The sequence below is a fragment of the Rousettus aegyptiacus genome, unplaced genomic scaffold (assembly GCF_014176215.1).
Source record: "Rousettus aegyptiacus isolate mRouAeg1 unplaced genomic scaffold, mRouAeg1.p scaffold_m13_p_1, whole genome shotgun sequence".
Classification (NCBI taxonomy): domain Eukaryota; kingdom Metazoa; phylum Chordata; class Mammalia; order Chiroptera; family Pteropodidae; genus Rousettus; species Rousettus aegyptiacus.
Window position 1 is genome coordinate 125,149,401 of NW_023416284.1, and position 6,061 is coordinate 125,155,461.

The 6,061-nt window shown below is 33.0% G+C and overlaps 1 pseudogene; it reads right to left on the reverse strand.

The window, feature by feature from the left end:
* Positions 1 to 239: 239 nt before the first annotated feature.
* LOC118605310 lies at positions 240 to 356 on the reverse strand (annotated as a pseudogene).
* Positions 357 to 6,061: the final 5,705 nt, after the last annotated feature.

Sequence of the window (6,061 nt, forward strand, 5' to 3'; positions counted from 1 at the left end):
TCTAAAATGTACTTTTCTCTTAATTATAAGGCTTAAATATATGACTATATAAAATATATAGTGTTATACTTTCACCTAAATTGACCTGAATAATAGTTTCAAACATACACTTTATTAGAATAGATAGCATTAGGAGGATATTTCCAATCTTGGGAGGAAGGAAGGAAGAAGAAATGGAAAGAAGAAAGGAAGGAAGGAAAGTAGTCCCAATGGTCATTGTTTTCTTTTTTTTATATATATATCTACAACACCTGGTCTTCCGGGAGGTCTCCCATCTAAGTGCTAACCAGGCCCAACTCTGCTTAGCTTCAGAGATCAGACAGAATCAGGCTTATCAGGATGGCATGGCTATAGATGATTTTGTGGTTTTTCCCCCCTCATATTGGACAGATGATGTCTGCTGGTGTGTGCTTAAAAATAAGTTACTAGAAATTCACAACTTCAGGTCCTCAGTTTCTTCATCCATAAAACATCTCTAGGGTCTTTTCCAAGTGTAAATTATGATTACCTTACTTATAGAAATAAACCAAATAATGTATCAAAAATACCATCAATTTGAATTACTATTAAATAATGTGCTTAAAGTAACTTCAAAATACTCCCTTCTTCCAATTTTGTTTTGTTAACATCATCAAAGATATGCTCTTCCTTAGCATTACTTTAATATCCCACAATTACATCCATAAGCTAAAGGGTAAGGGATACCTAAGTGACCTTTCTGGTTTTGCTTTTTATAACTCAGGATTTGGGTATTTTTTTCCTACCAATTCGGGCTCCACCTTGGCTTCCTCTTTCTCCAGACTGCCCCAGACCTGGCACTGAGTGTGGCTGCTCAGCTTTCATCATCTGTCCTGGCCAGCGGAATGTTCCCTCTGATGCTCCTCCCTTGGCTGGCTATGGCTCCCTACTTTCATTTTCACCAGGGGCACAGTCATTCACCAGCTTCCACTGGAAACACTTTTCCAGACATTCCTTTAGGATAAGTGCCATTTTCATAACTAGCCACTGAATTCGTCATTATTTTTCATGCCGCACTATCCTTAAATTCATCTTTTTCAGCTTCACGATCACTGTAAAGAGGTTTCATTTTCATTGCTTTGCTTTTCTCCTTATGCAAAGCAATCATTTGTATTTTATTTTATGTAAGAAAACATGTACTTCTTTTCCTCAGCGTAACCTCCTCTCTTTCCTATTTTTCTTGTTTTCTTTCTGTTCATATTTCTTATTGTGATTCTTCATAGAAATGTGTCTTGATTAGACAAAAGTCTTCACTATGGACTTTAAAAAATAAATGTATTTAGTTCTCAACCATAATGATAGGATCTTCCTTTTTTTCTAATTGAAATCCTTAATCAAAATTTTAAAAAAAGGTATAGCTCTAAAGTTGTTGTGAAATATCTTCAAGTAGTGCACCCTGATCATATTCTCTGATAGAAATCTGAGTTTAGTGTTGTGCTTTGATAAACTCATCTTTTTCCACATTTTAATTCCCACCCAGAATAAAAAACTAGGTAGGGAATAAGGTTTAAGTTACCCCCTTAGCCCCATCTCATTTGAAATATCTGTAACTCCATATCTCTGATTTGGAAACACCCGTTTTTCTTTGAATAAATTATTTACTGAATAATCCTTCAGAAAACCATAGGAGTTAATTTTCACAAAGTATTGTGGAAGGGATTAGAAGATAGTGAGATTTGCTTTGATCTGGGTGTCTTGTGTGTTCTCGATGCGATAAAGATGCTCTGGCTCTAGTTGACTTCTCTTACTATTTCTCCTGCAAAAAAAAAAAAAAAAAAAAAGCACAGTAAAAAGTGAGGACTCCCTAATAAGGTATTCATAGGAACAGAGAGTTTCTGTTAAATATTTAATTTCCCTGATGATACTCTGAAAGAAATTTCCAATGACAAGACATATTTTAAATTCAGCCATTTAGGTATGTATAAACAGATGTTCAATTGTGAGCATGTAGCATATCTTAAACTTTACAGAGGAAAGCAATTGTATGTTCAAATCAGTGTTGTAGAACCAAATTTTTGAGTTTTGCTGTTATCTATTCCTGTGGAGAATCGTGTCATTGGAAAGTCCGAATGTTTTCTGAATGTAAAAAATTTCTTCTTGTGCTGTTTTCATAATGTTGGTTAGAGTAGTACTTTATTTATGGATATTGGATTATGTTCTGACTAAAATCTGTTCCTTTCATTTACTCTGCCCTACTAAAGTAAATTTCATCCTTAAAACTCAGTCTATTTCAATAATGTAATTATTTGGGGATGTCTTTCTTCAAAATGGTAATGTCTCTAACAACCTCTATGAAGAATTTAAATAGTCCTATGAAAATGAGGTCAAATTTGCTAAAAATTCCAGTTTGCTGCTATTTTTTTTTTAAAGGTGTTACCTTATGAAGTTCTTTCTTGGCATTAGTAGGAGACCATGACTCATATAATGAGTAGAACGTTTGTGTGTCATAGAGATATAAAGGGGTCATGCTCAGTTGGATTAGCTAGTTGGGAAGAAAGGGAGCTGTCCTCTTGTGAAGAAAGTAAAATAAAGTTGATATGTTTTTTAAGCGTCAACTCTCCCTATATGTGTGGCCTTCCTGTGAGAGAGAACATTTTTATACTCACAATTTTTACATAGAAATTTGGGTAACCCACCACATTTTATATCTATGTATATGTAAACTGCTGCAGTCATTGGTAGGTGGTAGATAACGGTGGTAAAGCTGGTAGTCAAAGCAAGACCGAAAATGAATAATAAGCATCAATCTATGGTAGGTTTCCTGTCTTAGAGCTCAGGCAAGTTGAGTTTTCCAGACATGGCAGTGAGTCTAGGATCTGAATATAGACTGAGGATTTTTGCAAAAAACTACAACTAAAAGCAAAAGGTAGCTGATGCATCAGAGATTGGCAGACCTAAACTTGAGGCAACTGTTACACCACCTCTGGGGAATTGTGAGTAAATTAATTTAGCAGTATGACTCAATATATGGGCAGATTCTAAAAATAAAGAGCTAACTGTCTTATGTGGTTTATAGCACAAAACGCTGGGGACTTATCATACTTGGAAAATAATGTCTATGTCACCACACCAAAAAATATTAAATTTTGTGCAGGTGAAGAGTGAGACTAAGGTTAGTTTTGTATGTGTTTGTATGAAGCCAGCACATTCCTCACTTTCATATTTGAGAACTTTATGAGATGACTGATATTAATATTATCCTCTAATGTTATCAGACTAATATTTTATTACTACTTACACATGATACTATTATTTTCCACATTTACTAATGAGGACAGCAAGGCCAAAGATGATAAAAGGACTTGTCCAAGATCTTACAGCCAAACAGTGGCAACATCTTCATTGAAATCAAGATTTTTTTGGTTCCAGGGCTCCTGTTTTTTCCACCTTCCGCATTGCCTCGAGGACAATGGATGACTTCAAAAATGCTGAGGGAGCATCAAATGTCTGTTTTTAATTTCATTAAAATAAAAATCATAAAGTGTATGCTTTCCTTACTTGGAAATAGCTGAAGTAATTTTGTTTTTCCTCCCTCATTTTCCCCGAAGACAGTTTACACTTGGTCAGACCACACAAGCAAAGTTTCAAGAAAAACAGGCATTTTTAAAGAAAGATCTAAGTAACTGAAAACAGGGATAAGAATGGAAACTATTTTTAAAAGTGACTATATCCCTTACCCTTTGGTAAGCTAGAATATACATACTCATAACCATTGCAATTAGCAGTGTTCAAGCTTAACAGAATTGCTTGTAAAGCGATGCTGAGATTCAAAGGCAACTTGGCACATGCAAGTATGTGATAATATGTAAGTTCTACTTAAATATTTTCATTTTATTATTCCCTTGTAAAATGTTGGCCCCATAATCAAACATAAAATAATGAAAAATACCGTTCATTCGGTTGTGTGGTTTTGAGAACTGTGCCGCTCTTCAAAAAACAGTTTCAAATGACCGTTGATTGAAAGTGCGTGTTCTAAATCAAGTATATACTTTAAGAAGATATGAGCTGCAAAATGAAAAGAAATGTTATTATAAAGCATATAATACAAAGAATATAAATTTTCAGATATTTTCACATACTTGTACCCTCTCTGGTTAAATAAGTAAAACACTTTTGTTGAGTCATTTCTGGGCCACAGATATTTATTGGAAACTGATTATATGCCAGGTACTATTTGTAGGCATTGTGGATATAATTATGAATGATGTAGAAGAGGTCTTTGCATACCTAAAGTTCACATAGTAGATGAAAAAAGGTTTTGTAAACCAAAGCTCACTATACAAATATTAACATCAGTTGAAGCTCTTTAGACTGACTTCTTAATTTACTCACATTCTTGATTTTCTCTGTAAAATTGTAATGGTAGATGCCTGTGGTGCCAATACTCTTAGTATTAGCATGTTCCACAATGTACTCTCACTCACACATCTCTGCTTTTGAGAGCTAAGGTACTTATCAAGAATTAGTTGTGTTTCCCAAATTATTTCTTCTAGTCACATGTCTCTATAAATGTTTAACAGACATATTAATATATAATCAAATATTTTAATAAAATTTTATACAAACTAATAAAAGTGCAAAAGGAGTGTTGCTTCTATTAGAAACTAACAAATACTTTGTAATGATTCTTTCCAATTTAGTCAAACTAAGTGTGAGCAAAACAACTACAAAAGATGGGTGGAAAGTAAACATAGATTTATCAAAATGCTCCCCAAGTTTCTCTACCTTCTTTATTTTACAAAACAAAGCTACCAATTGAGAGTGATGCAGTATGGATTTTTTTTCTTTATTTCATTTTTATTGTGGTAAAATAAATAATACACAAAATTTACATTTTAAGAATTTTAAAATGTACAATTCAGTGGCATTAAGTACACTTAAAATGTTGTGCAACCTTCATCAATATTTAGCTCCAGAACTTTTTCATCACGTTAAATAAAAATTTCATACCTCTTAAGCAGTCACTCCCCATTCTCCTCTCCCCACTAGCAACCCTAATCTGTTTTTTGTTACTATATATTTGCCTATTCTATATATTTCATATATATAGAATCAAACAATATGTGAGCTTTTTTATGTGTGACTGTTTTTACTTAGAATGATGTTTTCAAGAAAGATTCTTCTGTGCATAGAATGTATCAGTACTTAAATCTTTTTTATAGCTGAATAATATTCTACTGTATGGGCATATCACATTTTGTTTATGAATTTATTTGTTGATGGACATTTGGGATGTTTCCACATTTTCAGCTATTTTAAATAGTGCTGTTATGAACATTTGTGCACAAATTATTTGCTTGAGTATCTGTTTCCAATCTTTTGTTAGACCCTGAGGAGAGGAATTACTAGGTCATAGAGTAATTCTATCTTTAACATATTGAGAAACTACTGCTTGGGTTTTAGTGCCATACTTAAGAAACCATTGTCAGTCCAAGGTCATGATTTTTTGTTCTTTGATTTCAGAGTAATACTGATCCCATGGAATGTCTTGAGAAGTATCCTCTTCTTTCTTACTTTTTTGAAGAGTTTGAAAATGATTAGTGTTAATTCTTGTTTAAATATTTGGTAGAATTCACCAGTGAAATTCTTTGGTTCTGGATTTTTACTTGTTGGGAGAAAATTTTTTTTTTAATTATGGATTCAATCTCTTGTTATAGTAGTTTCAGATTTTCTGTTTCTTCTTGAGTTAGTGTGGTAGTTTGCGTGTTTCTAGAAATTTGTTCGTTTCATCTAGGTTACTAAATCGTTGGAGGGCAATTGTTCGTGATATTGTCTTATAATTCTTTTTTTTTTTCTGTAAGGTTTGTACTAATGTCTCATTTTGTTTTTGAGTAGTTATTTGTGTCTTCACTCTTTCTGTCTTAGTCAGTTTAGCTAAAGGTTTGTCAATTTGGTTGATGTTTCAGAGAGTCAAATTTTGGTTTTCTTTATCTTTTCTACTGTTTTTCTATTCTCTACTTCATTAATCTCTTCTTTATCTTTATTATTTACTTCTTTTTGCTAGTTTGGGGTTTAATTTGATCCTCTTTTCCTGGTTTCTTAA